The sequence below is a fragment of the Rutilus rutilus genome (assembly GCF_951802725.1).
Source record: "Rutilus rutilus genome assembly, chromosome: 16".
In the NCBI taxonomy this organism is placed as follows: Eukaryota; Metazoa; Chordata; class Actinopteri; order Cypriniformes; family Leuciscidae; genus Rutilus; species Rutilus rutilus.
The window spans coordinates 24,956,416-24,980,727 of NC_140224.1; the positions used below are offsets into that span (position 1 = coordinate 24,956,416).

The 24,312-nt window shown below is 38.6% G+C and overlaps 1 protein-coding gene across 2 annotated transcripts in view; it reads left to right on the forward strand.

Annotated features, from left to right (window-relative positions):
* znf438 (zinc finger protein 438) overlaps nt 1–24,312 on the forward strand; it is a 49,472-nt gene that overhangs the window by 6,712 nt on the left and 18,448 nt on the right. Inside the window, exon 2 of one of the 2 annotated variants that reach the window (XM_084434735.1) lies at nt 18,199–18,272. The exons of the other annotated variant lie outside the window; for it this stretch is intronic. The gene's annotated coding sequence lies outside the window, so the exon portion shown is untranslated. The remainder of the gene's footprint in view (nt 1–18,198; nt 18,273–24,312) is intronic. 2 annotated transcript variants of the gene reach the window in all.

The window sequence follows — 24,312 nt, forward strand, 5'->3', positions numbered from 1 at the left end:
ACCTGTATGAATTAATTTTTTTCTGCACAAAAGAAGACATTTTAAAGATTTTTTTCTGTAATCAAACAGTTGATGGGCCCCATTGAATATCTTGCATACTATGAAAGTCAATGGGGCCCATCAACTGTTTGGCGACCCATATTTTTCAAAAGATCTTCTTTTGTGTTCATCAGAAGAAAGAAATTCATACAGATCTGGAACAACATGAGGGTGAGTAAATGATGACAGAATTTTCAGTTTTGGGTGAATTATCCCTTTAAGTGAGTGTCATTCGCCCCCTAAACCCTCAATCACTATTCCCTATGTTAATCCACTAATACAGTTCACTTGAAGAAGTAAATGAAAACGAGTGAGCGAATTTGGACAGCCGTTGAGTGTACATCGGCTATACTCTCATTATTGCGGGATAGAATGAGTGCACTCAATAACGTCCTCTATGGTTTCGGACACCACTACAAATGACTGTCCCTTCAAATAATGCCGGCGATTTCAGATTCAGCCTCAGATTTTTATTCTGATTTTAGGGATTGGATCATCAATTAATGTCAGCATGGATATAATTGGACATCACAGAGCTCTGGTCCTACAGAGCAAGTGACATGCATGGAGCCTGACTTTTAATGTTAAAACAGCCGAATTCCCACAAACCAAGGAAGTGCACTTTTCAGTCAGTCACAAGCCATATGTCTCCACTCTCTTTCAGAAGTGAATGATTTGTTACATATGGAACTTGATCAGATAAATCAATCCCTTTTGTTGATTACACACATCTGGGCCCACCTTCCCAGCTAGTGTACAAGTATCTTGCACAATGATGTTGTCCAGAGATGACTGTAATTTAACATGCAGGTAAACAGCCAAGATTTTGTTGGGAAAAAGTCAAAATGTCTTTTTAAGGCTCATTTGAGAATCCTTGTTGCTCAACCCTTATAGGAAATTGGCTGTGTAGCTCCAATACTAAATAAAAAACACAATTATTTGTTTTATATTACACAATTGTTACGACATTGTGACCTCCTTCCAGTGAAAATCAGCCCTAGCCGTTTAGGATGACAAACATTTGCCAGAAAGGAAGTGCTGTTTAGTTTATAGGTGCTTTCAGTGTTACTCAAGTGAATGAAAGGAAACAGTGAAACACCATAATGACAGATCCCTCTGGTATTCTTTGTCCATGTCAGGATCTATTCTACATGATTTAAATCTGTAATTAATTTGATGTGGCATGTCCTTGTTTTTCAAACACTCCGGAATTGCGTAGACACGCACAGCTCTATTTCTAACATTTCTCTTGTTTGTACTATTCAACGTGATGTTTTTCTTTTGTAGTCATCGTCTGTCCCCGTCTCTCCTTCTCACTCATTCCTTCCCCATGTCCACCTGAGGAGGTGACTCTAGAGTGACTCACTTGTTCCGAGTGTGGTTTTGTGGTGGAGCGAGTACCGTCTCGAGCCTTCTCTGACTTCAGAAGACTTGAGCCCAAACCACATAAACTGTTACTGCCACTAACCCACGCGAACCCATACTCACATGCCGGCCATGGGGTTTTGAAACTTGTAGATGTGAGGATGGAAGAAGAGATTAAAGAGAGGAAATGGCTATGTTTTTTGGATCCCTATGTGGTATTTAATCTGAGAACTTGCCTTTTATAATCCTCTTTCAAATGTGAGAATTGTGGTTAAGAACTACTTTCTTACAGAATAATTAAGAAACTCAGTTTTGAAATAAATTGTTAGCCTACTTCTATGTTACTTATAATTTCTTAAGATGCACAAAATATCTTTACTATATCAGTTATTTGGACGAATTTGAGAGGTTTTTATTTATTAAAACGGTCGATAACAGTTCTCAAATTATAATTTTTTCATATTGTACTTTTATAATGTTGTGATGCTTAAATTCACTTTTAGTTCTTAAAATGATTGTTTTTAGTGTTTTATTTTTAAATTATTTACAGAAATATGTATATTTTAATATCACTTGCAGCATTTAAAATTGCAATGAATTAATTTAATTTTTTACTTATTTGCAGAAAATAATACTTAATTTTATTATCTACAATATACCGTTTATCTGCCATAACATGAAAAATGTTTTAATAAAAATTGTTATAATAAATTATTTTAGAAACATTTTATTATTTTATCATCAAATCAACTTATAAATGACTTTCTTACAGTCTATCCACATTAAAGGCACACTATGTAAGATTTTTAGTAGAGATGCACCGATTGATCGGCTGGTGACCGGAATTGGCCGATTTTCACGTGATCGGCCATGACCGGCGACCGGCTGGTCAGTCTGACATATGCCGATTTTATGCCGGTCAAATGCACTCGGGCGCCGCATGATTAACCTTTTGAGCGGTACGGTCTCATATATGGGATTTTTATCTCTGTGCCCCTGAGAGTAACGTTACGGCGCCACATTTAGAATGTTCAGTGACGTCGCATAACTGCCAGATTCAAACTGTGCTTTCGCGCGTTGGCTGGCGCTGAGCCAGAGCCGGACGCGTTCAGCGCTGTCATATATCACAACTAAGCAGTGTTTTCAACCTCATAATGTTTATTTTAGGCTTCATATATTTAAATACACATAAGCACGAGTAAAACAATACATTTGGAGTTTGTAAAATACACACTGATGTCTGTGGAAGCAGCAATAACAATCTATTCAAATATAATTTGCCGACATGTTTTATTCATATCAGACAAACATAGTGGAAGTAACTATAAAGTTTACTCTATTCTTCTCAGTTCACCGGCCACTTTCTTGCATTTATTTCGGGAGAAACTGATGAATTCACGTGCTGTACGTTAAATCCGACTGACAGAACAACATTGCGGCGCCCATCTCATGTTTATAGATCAAGATTATTTATAAAGGTTTTTAAACGACCAAACACACTCACTTACACGTATTTGAGAATCGGAATACCAGATAGGCTAGTTGATGACATGGTAAGCAAGTTTGTGAATATTTTGAATAAAAAAGGAAAAGCGAAATAAAAGCGACACATCTGTCATACAGTATTATTGTGGCTGCGGTGTATCGCGTGACGCGTCGCCATGGAAACATTAAAGGGAACGTTCGCCTTGAAAAAACTCACTCTGGGAGTGGGGTTGTCAGTTAGAATATTTTAAACTTATGTGTGAAAGGGTTAAAGAAAAGATCGAAAATAAATATTTGTGTGTGCTGTAAAGTGGTTAGAAAAAAATTAAATCGGAATCGGCTAAAATCGGTATCGGCAGGTCAAACTCAATGAAAAATCGGAAATCGGAATCGGCCTAGAAAATTGTAATCGGTGCATCTCTAATTTTTTGATCAAAATATCCAAAAATCACTGGAACAGTGTTATATATTTTGTTGATTTGTGTACTTACTAGTGCTGGGAAAAAAATTCCATTACAGATTTGTGCAAAACTTTAGCGTTTTTTTATTTTTTTTATATCGATAAAAACTATTGCGAAATGACGGCGCTTCCATTAACCGATGTTATGCGACTTCAGAGTAATTTTTCCTCTCGCGATAAGTCATTCCAAAGATCATGGCAACGGACGTTGGTACCACGTACTATGGCAACGGACGTGGTACAGCACTAGACATTATTATTATTAATGGAAGGAACCATAGGCTTGTTATCCAAGCATTAATGGCAAGGAAAGACCCTTACTTGCAGCACATATGAGGTGTTTCTTGGTGTTTCTCACTCATTTCTGCTCCGAGGTCTTGATTGTGGCACTTCTGAGGTTTAGAATCCAGTATTTCTGTAACTCTTTTTTCAGAATTTAACAAAGAACTGTCTCGTATTCTGCCCAAACTCTATTCTGCGCCTTCTAAGTCAGGTGACCTGTAAATGCGCAAAAACTGTTTCCATTGCAGTTTTGCGAAATATTCCTTTATCGAATTGCCTGAAAAACCACCTCATGCGAGCGTGAAAACTTTTTTGCGATAAATGGGAGTTTTTGCTAAATTGACGTGTTTCCATTGAGCGTATTTCCAATTCGCAATTTAATTTTGCGCAATTTGAAGGGTAATGGAAACGCGGCGCGTTACTCTCTTTTTTTTTTTGCAAACCATGGAAACACCAAAGACGCTTTAAAGGTCCCGTTCTATGTGATTCCATGTTTCAAACTTTAGTTAGTGTGTAATGTTGTTGTTAGAGTGTAAATAATATCTGTAAAATTATAAAGCTCAAAGTTCAATGCCAAGCGAGATATTTTATTTAACAGAAGTTGACTACAAAAAAACGGCTGGATTGGACTACACCCCTCTACATCCTGCTTTAATGATGTCACTAGAACCGTAACCTCCGCCCACAGGAACACAGGCGTATTGATGGCGAAATGTCAACAGACGTGGTTGATGTTTATCTATAATCGGATACCGCAAAAGTTTAATTCGAAGTTGTTAGTTTGCTCTGTCCATTTCACCACGGACTGTTTTTCTAACCTGGAATAATATCAAGCAGACTTCTCTCAGCGTTTCATACTGACGAAGGGGACTATTTCAACTATATTCCAGCAAGCGGTAAGTAGTGATTTAATATGGAAGTAGCGATCACTCTTCACATCGTTCGTTTCTCTTAGTAGGATAAAAATAATCTTACTTAAACTGTGATTAATATACAGAAAGCGATCAAAGAACAATCCCTTTCCAATCGCCCAAGCTATCAATCACACAGCGCGAGTTTATCTGGACACTTGCCAAAACTCGTTATGAAATCAATGACGCTGTTACACTGCACAACGAAGCTCTTACTGTATTTATATGCCTCATGTTTGCATTGGTGAAATCATTAGTGATAGTGCAGAAACTGCGTTGCAATGATAAGATCTTTCACGCGAGCAACAGACTGTCATCTGCTCAGTGCTCATAACTGCAACCTTTTATGTGATTGAAATAGATCTAAATACTTAAAAAACTTCTCATGATTCGTTAATCCAGAATAGCTGTAATAGTAAAAACGTATAATAGCTGTAATAGTAAAAGTTTTCCAGATAGTTCCACATGTAATGCCAGATATTTCATATGCAAGCATGTCAGCCAATCACAGCAGAGGGCGTTTACACTGAAGTCTCACAGCAGACACGCCCCTTCAAACAGAGTGTTCAAACCAGGGAATGAAATCAGGCTAGGAAATATGCCTTTTATTTCTAAATTATAACAATTTTTGATCTAAAAAACATACTAACATTATAAGGGCACCCCTGGAAACATTATAAAATAATAAAAATAATCCATGGAATGGGACCTTTAATATATTATGTGTTTTACAGGTTAGCAGCTGTTTGGATGCATTCATCGACAGAAAACTAATCAATATAGCTCAACACAGTTTGTCTTTTTGTTTAAATCTTGTTTTTTTTTATTTACCGTGAGTACCATATTTACCATGCCTAATATGCGGCATAGTAAAAGCTCCACTGCTTTCGAGTTGTGTGTCGGGCTTGTCTCTCATTAGCAATCACTGCAGCGGCCTCGTTACGTTAATAAATCTTTAATACATAACTAGTCATCCATGAATATGATTTCTGCCTGAGTCCCGTCGTATTCTCCACCGGCTGTAGTCATCAAGTTACACCTCTGTTTTGAATAAGCTACCTCTAGTGGCGAAAAATTACATAGTTTAAGCAAAGACAGGAGACAGTTTTTTAACATTGAAAAAAAATAAAGAATTTAAAAATTAAAATACTTTTAAGAATCATTTAAACAATGATTGTAGCTCTACTATTAAATAGTAATAAGCTCACCTTGGCAGTTACTTGTATAGTTACCCAAACTTTCTACACCTACCTTCTGGTGTTCCTTCAGCCACCATCTCAGTCCACTAATGGTTTAATGGGTATGAAATGCTGTCCCTCTCCCCAATTACGGATCTCTTTGACCCGTGCTCCTCCCTCTCCACATTAAATTGAATGAAAGTTATCATTGTGTGTGTGGGGGAGGTTTGGGTGTGGCCTGAAGAGAGACAGTGGATGGTGTGGGGTGCAACACTGTTTTTTTGTAATATGAAGATTGTCTTGACATAAATGCATGTTATGGCCTCAGAACCCAGTAGGGGAATGTGTGTGTGCATGTATGTCAAGGAGAAAGACAATACGGGCTATAGAGTTCCAGAGTGTATGACGAGCATGTGATGAAAGTTTTACATATTTCCCTAGTGCATTTGTTTATTAAATATTGTGGCTAATTTTATCATGCTTTTTGCTACCTATAAAAGTGTAGTAATCTTAGCTTAGTTTATCACATTATCATATCGCATTCTGCAGATTTTTCCCCGACACATAAAAGCAAAAAAAGGTTGCAGATTCCTTTGCTTGCTTATTTATTTGTTACTTATAAATATGTAATTCGTTAGCTTCTATTTTTATTTGTTTTATTGAAATATTATTTATTATATTCATTTATTTTTTAGAATACAATCAGCAGCCATGATCTGAACAATGCTATAGACAACGTCTATTTCTTAGGCTGGGATTTACTCATCTTGATAGTTTATTTTACCCAACGTTGCTTGAAACCACACATACTGAAACACTGCTGAACTGTCCTTTTGATTCAGAAATGTTTTATTATCTAAACATTAGAGACCTTTCATACCAAAAAGACAATGTAGGTGTAAGGTTACGTTGTGACAGCCCATGCAGAATAAATGCATGCATCTACAGCTCTAATGACAGTTGTACTGTCTGTGCTCTATGGGCTAATTGTCTCTTAAGATGAGGTTTCTGAGCTTGAGGGAGTAGTCTGTTACAGACCAAACAATATGGAGGCCGATTTTGTTTATTTTTTTGTTCGGTTTGCAGATAGACCTGTCTCTTGCTCTCCAGTGAAATACAGTTTACAGTGCTGAATTCAGCATGTCTGAGGAATTGTTGCAGTATGCGGTACCTGAAGTGCTGACTAGAACTACTTTCTAATCGGAGCGATTTGCCAAGCTGGGGGTCTGTAGCACATTAAGAGCACTTATTTAATTGCATTTCATTTGTACTTTGGCCTTTCTCTTATATATAAATAGTTTACTATTAAAGTTATACTGAAAGCATCTAAATTAAGCAAGATAAAGCAATTCTGTCTTCTATAAGCCTGTCTATGTCTTTACTGTTCATAAGGTCCATTTCTAATGGCGCATGTAATGTAAAGCAAAGTAATGGAGTTAAAACCTATGATATTGACTACAGCCAGATCTTGTTTATAGGGTTTTAGGCAGCATGTGAACAGATCTAAAATTGATCATCCATGAGACCGTAAAGGCATTCTGTGCAAAACTCGGATGAATGAATGTAGAATTCTTCCAGCACCAAACACATCTTTCCTATTTCTTATGAAGTTCAGTCTGCACAGGCTGTTTAGAGGCAACCTGGCTGTTGTAATGAGGACATTTATGTCGCTCCGCATCAGGCGCATGCATGAATAAGCGACAGGCTGCTTTTCTGTCTGAATGCTCTCTGCCAGCTACATTATTAAAATGTGTTTGTGTGGGTCTTATTTAACTTTTTTTGTTGCAGCCTGTTCTTGATTGTTCATCATGTCAGGGTGCTATTGGAAGCGCTGTACGGTTGTACTTGGAAGCTTTTAAGCTGTTTTCAGTGAAGCCTGGCTTGTTCGTCAGTTGTGTGTAAAGTCATTGATTCCAGACCTGGCATAGTCGACTGTGGGACTTGGACCTTATCGCCATCCTGCAATGGTTCTCAAATTGTGGCAAGCAAGGGATCATTAAATTGATCAAAAGTGATCTCGTTTGTGCACTCCTAAAAAATAGGCCTAGGTGCTAGAATTTTTTATAGTGAGTTTTTTTTTTTTTTTTTAACCGACAGCCAATTAGAAAATGAATAGTGCTTTATTTTATAAAAATTCATGAACTTACAGTCACAAGAAACTTTCACACATTATTTATTTTCAGCATGTGATAGAAAACTGATGATGTACAAAGGTGACAACAAATGTATTTGTGACAAAGAATGTTGAAAGAAATGAATTTCTTTCAAACTACATGACGACATTTTCAGAGATGGACAAGCTGTTAACAGGTCACATGCCTGACACAAGCTGTGTTTGTCCAATCAATGTTATTGACCTCATGAATATGCAAACAAGACAGTACTTGGATGTTCTGATCTGATTGAAGATTGTTTGTGGGCTGTAAAGTTTGGGCACCACTCAACTTGTGGATTTTCAGAAATTTCTCTCCAAACTTACTCCGTTAAACACAAGAAATAATCGCACGTACTTGACCCAGGCAGACACCGGCGTGTGGTGGTCTGTAGGGTTAATGCTGGCCGGCTGTGGTGGAGTATTCTCAGGGTTTTAGGGGAGAGATGGCGTGGTTCGGCGTGTACCTGTCACTACTAAATGATTGCTCATTTCCTGCCGCGGGAGGAGGGGTGGGGGAGAGCAGTAATAGCACACAGCTGCCCGAGCTGGACGCTACCTTTCCTCTCCTCTCCTCCGCTGTCTTGTTCTCTCGTATCTTCCTTTCCTCCTGTCCTGTTTGTGTTGTTTATAATGTAAGATTCACTCTGGAATGTCAAAGGTGGACACACACCCATGGTGCCTCACTGGGCATGTTCTCCACCTAGCGTCTCTGGCTTTATTTGCGTGTCTGTGTGGGTTTGTGTTTGTGCGTACACACACATGCTTCTGTCAAAGTGTGTGTATGTTAGGGGGAGGAGTGGATTAAGGAGGGGTCAGTAACAAATTCCATCCCGATTCCAAACTAGGTCACATGACCCAGAATGGAAGTCTAGCAATGACCAGCTGTAGTCCACATTACGTAGCAGGAGAAACCGCAAAGTCAGTTAACTGTAGACAGGAAAGATGCGGCTAGCTGAACAAATTATGAATTAATCAAAATCATCTGGGTTGTTCAGTAGTCAGTTGTAGAACTTAATACTGCAATTGATATGGAGGATAGTCAGTGATGTAGATTATAATGGCATGATAGGCATTTTAGAGAGGTTCAGGCCAGTTGACAGAACTTTTACTTGCACAGTTGGATCAATGGCACATTTATTCCATCAGTCTTTGTTTTTAACTCTTAAAAAAATTGTAAAAAAAAAAATTGAGTCAATGATTATGGTCTTTCACGGGCATCATATGATTGTTCTGTTTTGGATATCGGTTCATGTCATGTGTTTATGTCAGATGTCTTGTATTTAGTTGCATTCTAGCGGTGTACAATTCTCGTTGCAAATTGAAAAATACGTTTTAATGTTTAAGAATACAAAAAATACTTCTGACATATATATTTTTTTAGTGGCTAAAAAAATACCAGATTTTATTTTCCATTTTTTGCCTTAGGTTCAGTGAAAATGTCAAATATTGACCTGACCGGGCAAGCAGAATATATATCATCCTTATTGTCGAGCCCTGAATGCTCATATGAGCACTAGCTTAAAAAAAAAAAAAAAAGATATTGTATCCACAGCTTGACTCATATCACTGGAAAATGATAAAACATAAATCTTCAGAATATCTCCCTCTTTGTTGGACGTAAAAAAAAGTGCATGTCAGAATTTCCATGGGCCATTGAAATGCACAAATTGAAGGTGCTGTATGTAATTTTTTGTCTGAACTAAAGCATAAAAATACCATAATATGTTGGCAGATATTTAGGAATCATGCTAAGTTCACATACTCGTTTCTCTGAAAAACAGTGCTACAGCCAGTTATTCTACTTTGAAATATTTGCGGAAAACATGGAAGCCAACAAACGAACTGGGTCAGAGAGGAACCACAATCCTCTTCAATCCTTTGTTCAAGCTGCCCATTGCAAAATATTATAGGCTACTCATATTTGATACATTGAGTGACACAAAACAGCACGAATCATCTCTTATCACAGCCGCTTTATTTCTCAGTCAGTCGGGACATCGGGAAAAGAGTGCCAAAGTCACGCTACATATAATACCCAATGTACTCTCAGTAAGCCCTACTCATGATGTGTTTGTTATACATATTTAAAGTCATCTGAATTTTATTTCAATAAATTATGTCACCCCAAGGATATGCTTGAATCGGTTTCCCATACACAGAACGGCGTAAAGCAGGGCAGACTGTTATTTCATTTCGCTCGAGCTGACTGATAAATAACAAACATTTTTTATATGCTGTCCATCGAGCATGTCTGCTGTTTTATCACCTGGTCAGATTGCCAAAGTAACCTCCAAAGTAACCTCTTCTCTTTTCTTCTCTCATTCCTTCAGTCACTTAATCTCTCTCTCTGTCCTCCTACACACGTTGTTTCCTCTTTGGATATTTCATGGGGATTTCTCCAGAGAAAATTATTCTCTTCTACATGCCAATTTTGGATTCTCAATGTTATTTTGAGGAAGAATGTTATCTTTGTGATTAAGTCATGAAGCTCTGTAATTCTAGATGGGTTTCAGGATTTGTATGAGTTGGACATGTGGGAGACTGCATTTAAAGGGATTGTTCAGTCAAAAATGAAAATTTTGCCATTATTTACTCACCCTTATGTTGTTCCAAATCTGTTTGCTGTTCTACATGGAAAACAAAAGGTTAATTTTTAAACAATCTTCACACAGCTGTGTAGCGTTAGTGTGTGCAGGATTGTGATCATTGCCTAACTGCTTTATGAAGCCGAGCCGTTTCCTGAGCTGTCATAGGTAATGTTTGTCACGTCCAATATCATGCAGAAATGTCCGTAGAGTTAAAGAAAAGAAAAGCTCTGGGCAGTGCAGACATGAATTGATTTGAAATATTTATAAAAATCGATAAGAACACACTGCAACGCTTAACTTGTCTTCTTATCTCCCCTGTGACCGTTCTCTTTCACTAGTTCTCTGCCTCTAAATAACTCTGGAACAGCGCTGCACTGCTTTGACTGTTATATCATTCAAGTGCAAGTTGCTGATAATATGGTTTGATTACTGATGGACTGTGGAGACCCGCAGAGATCTGCAGAATTTGAATGCTTGTCAGTCACAAAGTTAAGCTGTTATATGTTGGCTAATTTGATTGTGCATTTAGCTATAAGACTGTAGTACGTTCAGATTTATTTAACACATTTTTCAATGTTGAAATCCAGATTTTCACCTGAAATCAGCACACACAAAAAATCTTCATTTTCTTAGATTGTAATAAATCGCTATGCTTTTAAATTGAGTAAACATTAACTGGTTTAGTGTCATGTACGGTGTGGAAAATGAAACGGTCACAGTGGAGTCTTTTGCCTCAGCCTGTTTCCATGTTTTTCATCAAATCAGCATTTATTCTTTCCCGGCTTCTGCCGTACCTATGCTGACAGGCCTCCAACCCTGCATTAGTGTGGAAATAAGTCAAATCCTTAATGCCTTGTTTTTCTTGCGTTTTTTCCCCCCCTTCTCTCTCACCCTCTTAAGACAGGAAAGGGTTACTTTCCATGTTTCCTGTCCAATTCCCCCAGCTCCAGCTCCTTTCGGATCACTTTCTTCATACTAAACATTCCCAGGCTCCCATAACCTCCTGGCTTCCTTACACTGGCCAAGAGAGATCCCAGGTGAGCGTGTGGGCGAACCTCCTGTTTTTAAGGATAGAAATCTCTTGCGTTTTGCCTCCTGACAGCGGTGGTGGTGAAACGTGTTTTTTTTTTTTTTTTTTAGCTTTCCTTGATCGCAGGCATGGGAAACCGGTTATTTGAGAAATCTATACCAGTCATTTGGCACAGAGTAAGGCCAAGCTGATTGGTGAAACTGAAGTTTTAGTGCTCAAGTGAGCAATGTTAAGTCTTCTCAAATACCTCACGCAATAACTCAGAGCCAGGCTATCATGAGGCAATTCTCGTGAATTTCATCTTCGAAATGTTCCAGAATTTGAAGGCCTGTCATTGGATTTTTGGAGCTGTTACTCCAGGTACCATGACAATAGATGAAAGGCTCTGATACAGCAGAGGTGGCCTGTGATCAATTTTAGCGATAAAGACTGTTTAGCTCAACATGACACTCGATACATCCTGTTAAGGGTTTCGCTTTGAACGTTCAGATGAGTCTAGGGGAAACCTCTTACAGAAATGAAAAAAATATCTGCTAGGTAGTTCATAATGCCTCTCTCTTTCCCACCAGTAAAATCCTTGTAGGGTCAGAAAATTATCACCCTTGTAGGGTCAGTCTTATCAGTAGGTTTTGACTGCACACTTCCAATAAAATACACTTAGTATGGTCAGGCAACTGGTTTGTGTTTTATAATCCTGTTTTTCATCCCTCCTCTTTGTCCTGTTCGCTATCTTTTCCCACAGATTCTCTTCCAACTCTCTCTCTCAGAGCACCTGACAGATGGATTGAGAGAGAGGGAGAGAGGTTTGGATGTGCGATCACCCCCGCTTTGCCCAAAAAAAACACTAGTCTTTGTAAATAGAATCCTGGGACAGAACGGAACAAACAGAGCGATGTTATTTGGGCTTGACCCAGTGATAGACCTGCTGAGATGGTCTAAATATAGTCCCGTGGTGTACTGACTAATTGCCCCATGAGCAGTAATCATTCCCAGCCTCTGAAACCTCTTAAAAAGCAAAGAGAGTCAAGTCACTGCTGCCCCCCTGCTGTGCCGGAGCCAAATACCAGAACGCGCGGAACTGACTGAGCAGATCCGTACAGAGATGAACCCAGCGCTTCTCTGTTTTTAGGTGCCTGTCTGCAAAGGTGGGGTTAATTTGAACAGGATATGAAAGATTGTGGTTTTTTTTCATTGCATTTTAACTTTAGCTAATAGAGTGATGCAGGGATAACGTCAAATCCCGGAAGACTAATTCGCCGCTGGTTCCCTTGAGATTTTCCTATGGGGTTTTACAATGTTTTTTTTTTCACCCTTTTTTTCAATTTAAGAGTAAAATAAGGTCTGTGGTAAATATAACTTGACAGTACTTGAACGTTTTGCTCTATAACGTGAACCATACACCCATATGGAAAATGCAACTTTTGAAGCAGTTATGTTTATTTAAAAAAAACGTTTTAATTAACTAGATAAGAACGTTTGGAGTGTGATTGTGTGCAGTTTACATTGTAGAACTTCGGGCCCTATCTTGCACCCAGCGCAACTGACTTTGTACATCGACGCATGTATCATTCCTATTTTGCACCCGACGCACAGCGGACTTTTCCCTCCACAGACGCACGTCGGTAAATTAGGGAATGAACTTGCGCTCCCGGGGGGGGGCGGTTCAGCGAAAAGAGGAGGCGTGTTCCGGTGCAAACGTTCCCTGGTGCTATTTTGCAGTTTCAGAAAACAATTCCGCCACAGACTAGGAAAAACCTAGTCTAAAGTCAGTGGCACGTTATTCAGATGCTATTTTAAGGGCGCATGCTTGGCCATAATGTAGCGTGTGCTGTCACTTTGCTTATCTCATCTACACAGACGCAGGCAGCAGTTCCCATTTTTGCAAACCATACATAATTACAAGAAAAAATATTACCACACTAGGGAAATCATTGTGGTGTCAATGAAGATGTGGAAAAAATAGGCATAAATCTAGCTTACACATTTACCCAAATTATTATATGCCTGTTTAACCGAAGCTAATTTGGGTGGGTTTCTCACATCCCCATACATTGTCACTTCTCTGTCTTTTATGGCCCTGACGAGAAAGTCAGTCTCCTCGGCTGTGAACCGCTCCTGGCGTGCGTCTTGCAAATCCGCCGTTATAATAGCAATCCGCCATGGAACAAGCGCGCCTGCTTTTAAAGGGAATGTGAGATGACACTCTGATTGGTTTATTACACGTTACGCCCAAACCACACCTATGAGTAATGTAGCTACTTCAGACCGACCCATTTTGAATTTGCATTGGGCACAAGAGTCATTTATTCCACCTGTATAATAGCAACAGCGCCCGAGATCTGCCCACAAAGTTACTTGCGTTTCGCGTTTGATACTTGCGTTTCCAGATCGTTAAAATAGGGCCCTAAATGTTCAAGTATCAGCATCAAGTTATGTTTACCACAGACCTTATTTTACTCATCAATTTGAAAAATCCCATTATAAAACACCATAGGGAAATCTTGAGGGAACAAGGGGTGAATTAGTCTTCCGGGTTTTGACATCATCCCTGCACCACTCTATAACCTTGCATCACAAATAAGCAACTACATTTTAAATAGTGTTTGGAGAAATCGTAACATTTTGGCCAAGGAAATAGTTTTTGGACCCGGTCTCTACCTTAGATTGTTAGGGATGGGTATCTTAAGGAATTTAACTGGTTCTCAATCCTAAAAGATTCACCATGAAATCAAAATTCACAATTCTATATTTTTTTTTTACAGAATGTTTATTATAAATGAATTACCCAGGCACAATTTATTTTTTTAATTGTGCACTCGTAATCTTTAATCAAAAATGTTAACCTCCCCTCCTTCTCCTGCTTCCTACATGACGTATGTCTTGCGGAGGGTACGACTAAATATCCTCTCCACAACTGATTGCAAACTGGCATTCAGATCTGCCTCTATTTAGTTAGCAACGGCCAACCTTCTAAGATCCAATCAATTCCCGAGGACAAAATCATTCTAATAAGAATTATTTGGTTCCCAACTCTATATATTTGCTGAGTAAATCAGTAATGCATTGTAAAAAGATTTCTCAAACTGCCAGCATTAAAACGCTGTGGCTGTCTTGCTCTTTTTGCAATCAGTATACAGCACTCTGCCTGCCAAGTAACATGAGACACTGTGTATGCTACCTGCTTCCGAGCAGAGCTACACAAACCTGTGACCAAAGCTTAACCTGCGGTCACACATAGGAAGTGGCCGCCACCCACCGGATATCCTCCTAACTCCCACGGCTAAATAAAGCCGTAGAGCAGAGCAGCTGATAGCGAGTGAGATGTTCGCCCTCTGCTGCTTCAGCATGTGTGATTATGACACTGCAGCTTGATCTGAGAGTCTCTTCCTTTCTCATTCAAGCGCACATTCTGCATTGTAGTTAGGAACTTCATGTCCTTTTACATACTATTGTGAAGGAGAGCATATGTTGTCTGTGGAGCCAATGCTGTTTTTATATTAAACAAAGAGAGAAAAGGCAGTCACAGAAGAGGACAAGAGATTCCTTCCTAATGCTCATTTATATTTAGACATTACATTCTTACAAGGACAAGAATGAGGTCTATCTTGACGACAGTGAATTTTACTCCTCCGGACAGCAGTCTGAGTTACAGGGCCTCCTTTTATTTCATCTGCCAAAGCTTGACTATATTTGGCCTAACCCAGAAGGCTTAAAAAAGAGCCAAATTAAAAATAAATGATGATACATAATACACCTCAATTGAAGCATAGACAAATAATAAGTTAATTGAGTTAAATTGGTTTTCATTTTCCCATGAAATAGTTCACACTCACGGAGTCTTTCATATCCACACTGGCTGCTTTAACACATTCAGGAAGTTGCCGTAAAACAGTGACAAAACAAGGAAGCATGTGCGAAAGCGGAAGTCATGAGTCAGCATTAGTCCTTAGACTGCTGTATCCCACCAGATTTTTTACAGAGGAAGTGATTATCATTACATTGAGCTTTCGGTTTCTCATTAACACAGGGGTGAATGCTGTTTTTTTTTATCTACTCGCTGGTCAGTGTGCAGAGAGCTGGCTAATGTCAATATAAAGAGCAGGGGGTGTCCCAGACATCAAGACGAGGACCTGCTAACACGGAACTGAGTTAGATGTTTACTGTTCCCGAGCAATTTTTTGCATTAATATAGAATTCAATTTATGTGTGGTCACAGAAGTGCATATAGGCTATTTAACAACAGCTCATTCAGAATTTTTCTCCAATTTGTAATAGCTTTGCTGTTTTGTACTTAAATGTTACATAATGTGAAGCTGTATTTGTACCGATCCTTGATTTGTCCACTTGTTTTGTATTATTTTATTTTTTGAGTCTATCAGTTTCCAAATCAAATTAGTGTACATGGATTTACAAATCATATACATTGGTCCCACATAAATCAATTAAGTTAAACAAACATATTTTGTTACGTAGCCTATTAATTTCAACATCACGGAATGAAGTCATTTTTTTTAAGTGAGCCAATTAAGTAGTATCAAAGTTATCTTACTACCAAACTTTTGAACAGTGGTGTATGTTTATGTTAATTTAAGATACATTTATTCATACTGTGAAATTTGGGCTTTATATTTTAATGTGTATATGGGTCTTTCTACAGAAGTGGTGCAAAATGTATATTATATATGTTTATTTAAAAAGACAAATTACATATTTACAAAAAGCAAGTTCCTTACTATAAGAGGCAATATAAAGAATTCATGTAACAACTAATACACATCTTTAAATATAGTGGTTTATATATTCTTCTCTATTGAGTGGCATGTGTCCCCCAGTCTAACCCTCAAAACTTCACTTAAAGTACACAACTGTTTTATATATACAGTGAGGAAAATAAGTATTTGAACACCCTGCTATTTTGCAAGTTCTCCCACTTAGAAATCATGGAGGGGTCTGAAATTGTCATCGTAGGTGCATGTCCACTGTGAGAGACAATCAAAAAAAAAAAATCCAGAAATCACAATGTATGATTTTTTTTTACTATTTATTTGTATGATACAGCTGCAAATAAGTATTTGAACACCTGAGAAAATCAATGTTAATATTTGGTACAGTAGCCTTTGTTTGCAATTACAGAGGTCAAACGTTTCCTGTAGTTTTTTACCAGGTTTGCACACACTGCAGGAGGGATTTTGGCCCACTCCTCCACACAGATCTTCTCTAGATCAGTCAGGTTTCTGGGCTGTCGCTGAGAAACACAGAGTTTGAGCTCCCTCCAAAGATTTTCTATTGGGTTTAGGTCTGGAGACTGGCTAGGCCACGCCAGAACCTTGATATGCTTCTTACAGAGCCACTCCTTGGTTTTCCTGGCTGTGTGCTTCGGGTCATTGTCATGTTGGAAGACCCAGCCTCGACCCATCTTCAATGCTCTAACTGAGGGAAGGAGGTTGTACCCCAAAATCTCGCAATACATGGCCCCGGTCATCCTCTCCTTAATACAGTGCAGTCGCCCTGTCCCATGTGCAGAAAAACACCCCCAAAGCATGATGCTACCACCCCCATGCTTCACAGTAGGGATGGTGTTCTTGGGATGGTACTCATCATTCTTCTTCCTCAAAACACGTTTAGTGGAATTATGACCAAAAAGTTCTATTTTGGTCTCATCTGACCACATGACTTTCTCCCATGACTCCTCTGGATCATCCAAATGGTCATTGGCAAACTTAAGACGGGCCTTGACATGTACTGGTTTAAGCAGGGGAACCTTCCGTGCCATGCATGATTTCAAACCATGACGTCTTAGTGTATTACCAACAGTAACCTTGGAAACGGTGGTCCCAGCTCTTTTCAGGTCATTGACCAGCTCCTCCCGTGTAGTTCTGGGCTGATTTCTCACCTTTCTTAGGATCATTGAGACCCCACGAGGTGAGATCTTGCATGGAGCCCCAGTCCGAGGGAGATTGACAGTCATGTTTAGCTACTTCCATTTTCTAATGATTGCTCCAACAGTGGACCTTTTTTCACCAAGCTGCTTGGCAATTTCCCCGTAGCCCTTTCCAGCCTTGTGGAGGTGTACAATTTTGTCTCTAGTGTCTTTGGACAGCTCTTTGGTCTTGGCCATGTTAGTAGTTGGATTCTTACTGATTGTATGGGGTGGACAGGTGTCTTTATGCAGCTAACGACCTCAAACAGGTGCATCTAATTTAGGATAATAAATGGAGTGGAGGTGGACATTTTAAAGGCAGACTAACAGGTCTTTGAGGGTCAGAATTCTAGATGATAGACAGGTGTTCAAATACTTATTTGCAGCTGTATCATACAAATAAATAGTTAAAAAAATCATACATTGTGATTTCTGGTTTTTCTTTTTTAGATTATGTCTCTCACAGTGGACATGCACCTACGATGACAATTTCAGACCCCTCCATGATTTCCAAGTGGGAGAACTTGCAAAATAGCAGGGTGTTCAAATACTTATTTTCCTCACTGTATATATGTATATGTATGTACAATATATACTTTTTTATTTTTTACTTTTTTTAAAAACACCTCATCCTAATGTGCCTTGTCAAGTTCTTATGAAATTTAGCCTATTTGGTTTTTCAGCCCTTTTAAGCATTTTTTTTTTTTAAAGAATTTATTTAGATAGGAAAATTGCTGTCCCCATTTTTTTTGCCAATATTGAAACAAATCAAAATTTTCTTCTAGATTTGATGAAATACTTTCCCAAACCATGTGACCAAGAAGACAAATTAAGCTGTCTTCCCACCCTGGATCACATGGTGCGTACATAATATTTAACATTTAAAAAAATTGCTGTAAAAAAATGTCATTATCAAACTTGATATACTTAGAAAAAACTAAATGTAATGTAGACATTCATTTCATAACTTTCATTTCGTGACTTTCAATGTTCAAGTCATTGATGTATGCATTTCACTCTTCTCACATTTTAAGATAAGGGCAAAATAAGGTTGAATTGTCAATACTGAAACAGCCAATACCGAAACAACTTGTTACTACCGAAACAACCATAACTGTTTCAGTATTTACATATTCGTTTCGGTTGTAATATTTAATTGTTTATTTTATGTATAATAATTCATAACATTCACATTATTTATTTTATATATATATATAATATAATATAATATAATGTGTCTGTCTGTCTGTCTGTCTGTCTGTCTGTCTGTCTGTCTCATACTAATACTGTGTTTGACCCCCTTTCGCCTTCAGAACTGCCTTAATTCTACGTGGCATTGATTCAACAAGGTGCTGAAAGCATTCTTTAGAAATGTTGGCCCATATTGATAGGATAGCATCTTGCAGTTGATGGAGATTTGTGGGATGCACATCCAGGGCACGAAGCTCCCGTTCCACCTCTATTGGGTTGAGATCTGGTGACTGTGGGGGCCATTTTAGTACAGTGAACTCATTGTCATGTTCAAGAAACCAATTTGAAATGATTCGAGCTTTGTGACATGGTGCATTATCCTGCTGGAAGTAGCCATCAGAGGATGGGTACATGGTGGTCATAAAGGGATGGACATGGTCAGAAACAATGCTCAGGTAGGCCGTGGCATTTAAACAATGCCCGATTGGCACTAAGGGGCCTAAAGTGTGCCAAGAAAACATCCCCCACACCATTACACCACCACCAGCCTGCACAGTGGTAACAAGGCATGATGGATCCATGTTCTCATTCTGTTTACGCCAAATTCTGACTCTACCATCTGAATGTCTCAACAGAAATCGAGACTCATCAGACCAGGCAACATTTTTCCAGTCTTCAACTGTCCAATTTTGGTGAGCTCGTGCAAATTGTAGCCTCTTTTTCCTATTTGTAGTGGAGATGAGTGGTACCCGGTGGGGTCTTCTGCTGTTGTAGCCCATCCGCCTCAAGGTTGTGCGTGTTGTGGCTTCACAAATGCTTTGCTGCATACCTCGGTTGTAACGAGTGGTTATTTCAGTCAAAGTTGCTCTTCTATCAGCTTGAATCAGTCGGCCCATTCTCCTCTGACCTCTAGCATCATCAAGGCATTTTCGCCCACAGGACTGCCGCATACTGGATGTTTTTCCCTTTTCACACCATTCTTTGTAAACCCTAGAAATGGTTGTGCGTGAAAATCCCAGTAACTGAGCAGATTGTGAAATACTCAGACCAGCCCGTCTGGCACCAACAAACATGCCACGCTCAAAATTGCTTAAATCACCTTTCTTTCCCATTCTGACATTCAGTTTGGAGTTCAGGAGATTGTCTTGACCAGGACCACACCCCTAAATGCATTGAAGCAACTGCCATGTGATTGGTTGATTAGATAATTGCATTGAGAAATTGAACAGGTGTTCCTAATAATCCTTTAGGTGAGTGTGTATATATTATATTATATTATATTATATTATATATATATATATCATATACATACATACATACATACAGTGGGTACGGAAAGACCTTAAATTTTTCACTCTTTGTTATATTGCAGCCATTTGCTAAAATCATTTAAGTTCATTTTTTTTTTCCAAAATGTAAAGGGGTCTGAATACTTTCCGTACCCACTGTATATCAGCTTAGCCTATATTGTGATTTTCATTTTTTACATTCTGCACCTCTTCACTGAGAATTAGGTATAATGATGTGGCTTCTCTGGGGACAATCAATTTACTACGCTTAGCGTGCGACATCTCTCCGCTTCACAGTGAGGTCACCTGTAGCTTTTACTAATGGCGAATGCCTTTCACATCGTTTCCCCTGTTGTTTTCCATGCATTTGATTTTAGTATGTTGAATCCTATTCCAATAGTCGTAATTAAATGCTCAGGATACTAAAGCACAATACAGACATCAGCAGAAAAGCTTAGGCAGCCGGTTAAGTGGGTGGGTTGTTGGCAGAGTGTGAGGGTGGGTGTAATGATATTAGTAGTGATTGGCTAATTTATGAGGCTGTTTAGTTATTCATGTTGAGTGTCGGCCATCCATCATAGCAGTGCTGAAGGAAGTCAAACTGCAGCGTTTATCTGCCAGACCAGAGAACCACGTCATGCTGTGGAAACCACCGCTGCTCAATAACTAGACACGCAGAACATGACATAGTTTCATAGTTGCAGGCTTTTAAGGGTTTTGCCCAGGAACTGTAGGTGGGCAAACAAACAAATTTAGACCGAAAATCCCCCAGCATCATGAGGATTTTGTGTTGTGAAGCTCCATCAACAGGAACTCCATCGGAGTGTTACAGCTCTCGAGGGACAGCAGCATTTATTTTCCCCCCTCCTGCTCATGTTTTTCACACAGTCTCCAATGTTCCTCATCCTTCAGGTGCATGTGTTTTTACTTACATTTTGTGTTTCAAGCAGAGCATCTCATGTCCAAACTGCAGCCATTTGAATGCTCTGAAAACATCAGACTCTTTCTCAGTTCACCGACTGTGTGATGCATATTTCTCACAGTATGGTGAGATTTGGCTGAAATCTCGAGGTCCAATCTGATTGGCTGACTTCTACACTTTACTGGAGTGCCATCTGGAAACAAAGATGTTGACAAGTTCTGAGGAACATCAAAAGTCTCCTAAAACTATAATTGGATGGAGAAGATTATGAGTTACTCATAAATAAGTGTGGTCTTCTATGACAAAATCCCTCTAGAAATGTAATTCTCTGATCTGGTCTGTATTGTCATGACAGTGGCTTCTGGTTCATGTATGGCACTTGTTTTAATCAAATGCATTTGAAAAAAGAGACTCTTTAAATATGAATTTTCTGGACTTTGCAGAGGAGTTTCTGCATAACGCTTTAAGCCATTATATTATCCTGAAAACTTTTCAAAGCGTTGGATTATTTTCAACATTGATGAAGTTGTAACCTAGTTTCTATCACTGGGATGGTGTTCCATCAGCAGTGGGGTTTTCCATGTGAGCCAGAGGATATATTATCTCTCATTCACATCCCCCTCTCTCTCTCTCTCTCTCTCTCTCTCTCTCTCTCTCTCTCTCTCTCTCTCTCTCTCTCTCTCTCTCTCTCTCTCTCTCTCTCTCTCTCTCTCTCTCTCTCTCTCTCTCTCTTACCTCACATCCTGTGATTTGTTGGAGGGCTTAATCCAGGTTCTTAAATGAAACCTTGAGGGTCTCTATGGGATCAATTTGCAGGGATTTCTCCTCCCTGTTCTCCTCTATTATTCCATCTTCCTCTTTCTTCCTTGATTTCTCCTATTCTGTCTTCGTTTTCTCTGTTGGCTGAATGCAGCATGTTTAGAGCCAGATGCATTCGGGCGTCAGTTTGATCTGTTGACGACCCACTCTCTGGTGGTTAGCCGATCAGTCTTGTCTTTAATCGACCAATCAGTAGGGGCCCTTTGTTCTTAGGTCCGGTCTGCCACTTCCTGGCACCAGTGAAAGAGTAAATGTTCCTGTAAGTGAAAAAATATATAATCAAGATAGCTTCGAAAACTGGATTTGCATTGAGGTTTTTATATCAACTCCCCGAGGGATGTGATGTTTGATTTTGCACTCTGTTAGACCTTGTCTTGCTCTGAAAAGGGAAATAATTTTTTTGCCTTTTAATGTGGTGCTTGAGAACAAGTGAGAGGGAGAGAGACAGACAGGAGGGTAATAGATGTCTCCGTAGGCTACTCTCACTTAAACAGGCAGAGCTCGCTGAAGGGAACCCGCGGGCCTCAATCTATTATTCACACACAGCTCTGCAGATCTTCTCTTTCAAACACATGCACACACTCACACAAGAGTGAGGAAATGAAAGCTGTCGGCTGTTAGCGCTCACGGTGCAAATGGACAGAGCAAAGGCCTTTTTGTAAAGACATGAATCTCCAGTGACTCTACAAAGACCTACTAGTAGACCCATTATGTGAGAAACAAGGGCAGATACTGTATCTGTATTGAGGTGAATGAGCTTAATGGGTAGAGTTGACTCTTGAACCGATAATGGTCTTGCTGAGTCCTGGGACTCTTAACAGTGGTTTTTAACTGAGGTTTTTTTAAAACTGCTGGATGTTGGCATCGAGAACCTGGACCTAAATCAGTATTCATTAGGACGTTTTGTCTACTTTTTATGCTCAAACTACTTGTGGTCCCTTTGGATTTCTATTCTTAAAAAAAAAAATCAACTTTTTATTAAATTTAAGTTTTAATATATTGAATAAATAGTACATTTGAAATACATTTTTCCCCAAGGAACTAATGGGGTGATTGCCATTCAACAGAAATTGCCACACTATAGTCAGTATTAATATGATGGGTGTGAAACAGATTCCGCTACTCTGACAAATGATCTTCAGATTCATTTTCAGAAGTGAAACACAGGAGCAAATTTAGCTCAACAAGTTCAGGCAGAGTTTTACTGGAAATGCTAAATATAAAATGGTTGGTTTGAAATAACATCAAAACATTGTCTCTATACACATACAGCCTAGTGGCAGTCCTGACTTTCTTTCCTTTATTCTTCTGTCATTTTCTGTCATTTCAATTTATTTGTGAAGTAAACATAAAATTTAAACATTCTTAATGCATATTTTGTTTGCCTTATTTTAAACTATTCATTGGTGAACATTTATTTTATTTAAAGTGTCTTCATTTATTAAGACACGTTACAAATACACTTCTTTATTTAATTTTTTTAATTATGAACTTTAATTATTATTTGTATTAATTTTTATTGTTTTTATATATCGTTTTATATATCATTTAACATTATGAGAGCAAAATTGTGAACATGAATAATTTTTACACCACTGTCGACACAAATCAGAATTGTTTACGAATAGGTTGCATATTTTAAAAATGTAAATAATTTTTACAATAATATATAATACTATTTAGGCACGCATTTCAAACATTTAAAAAAAATACACACTTCCCCTTTGGAAATGGCCACAACCGTGGAAGACTAGGACCAAATGATAAGCTCATTTAACCCTAAAAATATCCATATTTTAATCCCATGATAATACATTTGCTTTTTTAAAAAGACTTTTCATTAGACATCATTGGTGTAGTCAGGGCCTCTTCCGTTTTGGTCACATGGCTGTAATAATGACATCATTGAAGCTCTCCAATTGAAGTTTAATACCAGAGTCCAGGGTTGAAGGCTATAATTTTGCTTCTCTTTTTGACATGCAGTCAGTCCGATCTAATTTAGGCCTGGGTACAGCTGTGTGTGCACTTCTAACCATACCCTGTTAAATCTGTTTGTGTCTGTTGCTAAACTAGTGTTTTTAAACGACAACAAAAACACCTGCTGCTGTTTTATTCAGTGATGTGCTGACAGCCATTACAGTGAGAGACCATGAAAAGGCCGCAGCATTTTACTGTGATGTTAAAAGACTATAAATGTGTGTTATGTCATGTTAAATGTTAATTATAATATTTTGCTTTCAATATCAGAATGATTTTTGTCTGCTGTTAAAACTTTACCATAATCAAGCTTTCAGTGTAACAAATGGCAGATTTACATGAAGGACTTAAGACATTTTACTAAAGTCAAGCTGAGCAACGTTTATGCTAGTGAGTGCATAATCAGAATTGGACAAGAGAGTGTTGCTAGTCACACTTAAGGGTTGGAGTTGGACAAAAAGGAAAAAAGCATATGTGCAATTACAGACTCCAGGTCACATCACAGGACTGCTTATAAAGTGTGTGTGTGTGCCTGAGATAAACGTGTTCACTGAAAACCATTTTGGTGGACAAACACAAATACATACACAGACTTGGCCGTCTGCTGATATTTTATCGGCAGCTCTATTGGGGTAAACACTACGCAATGTTTGAAGAGGAAATCTTTAATCAAAGAGTAATTGTTTACATTTGGAAGTGGC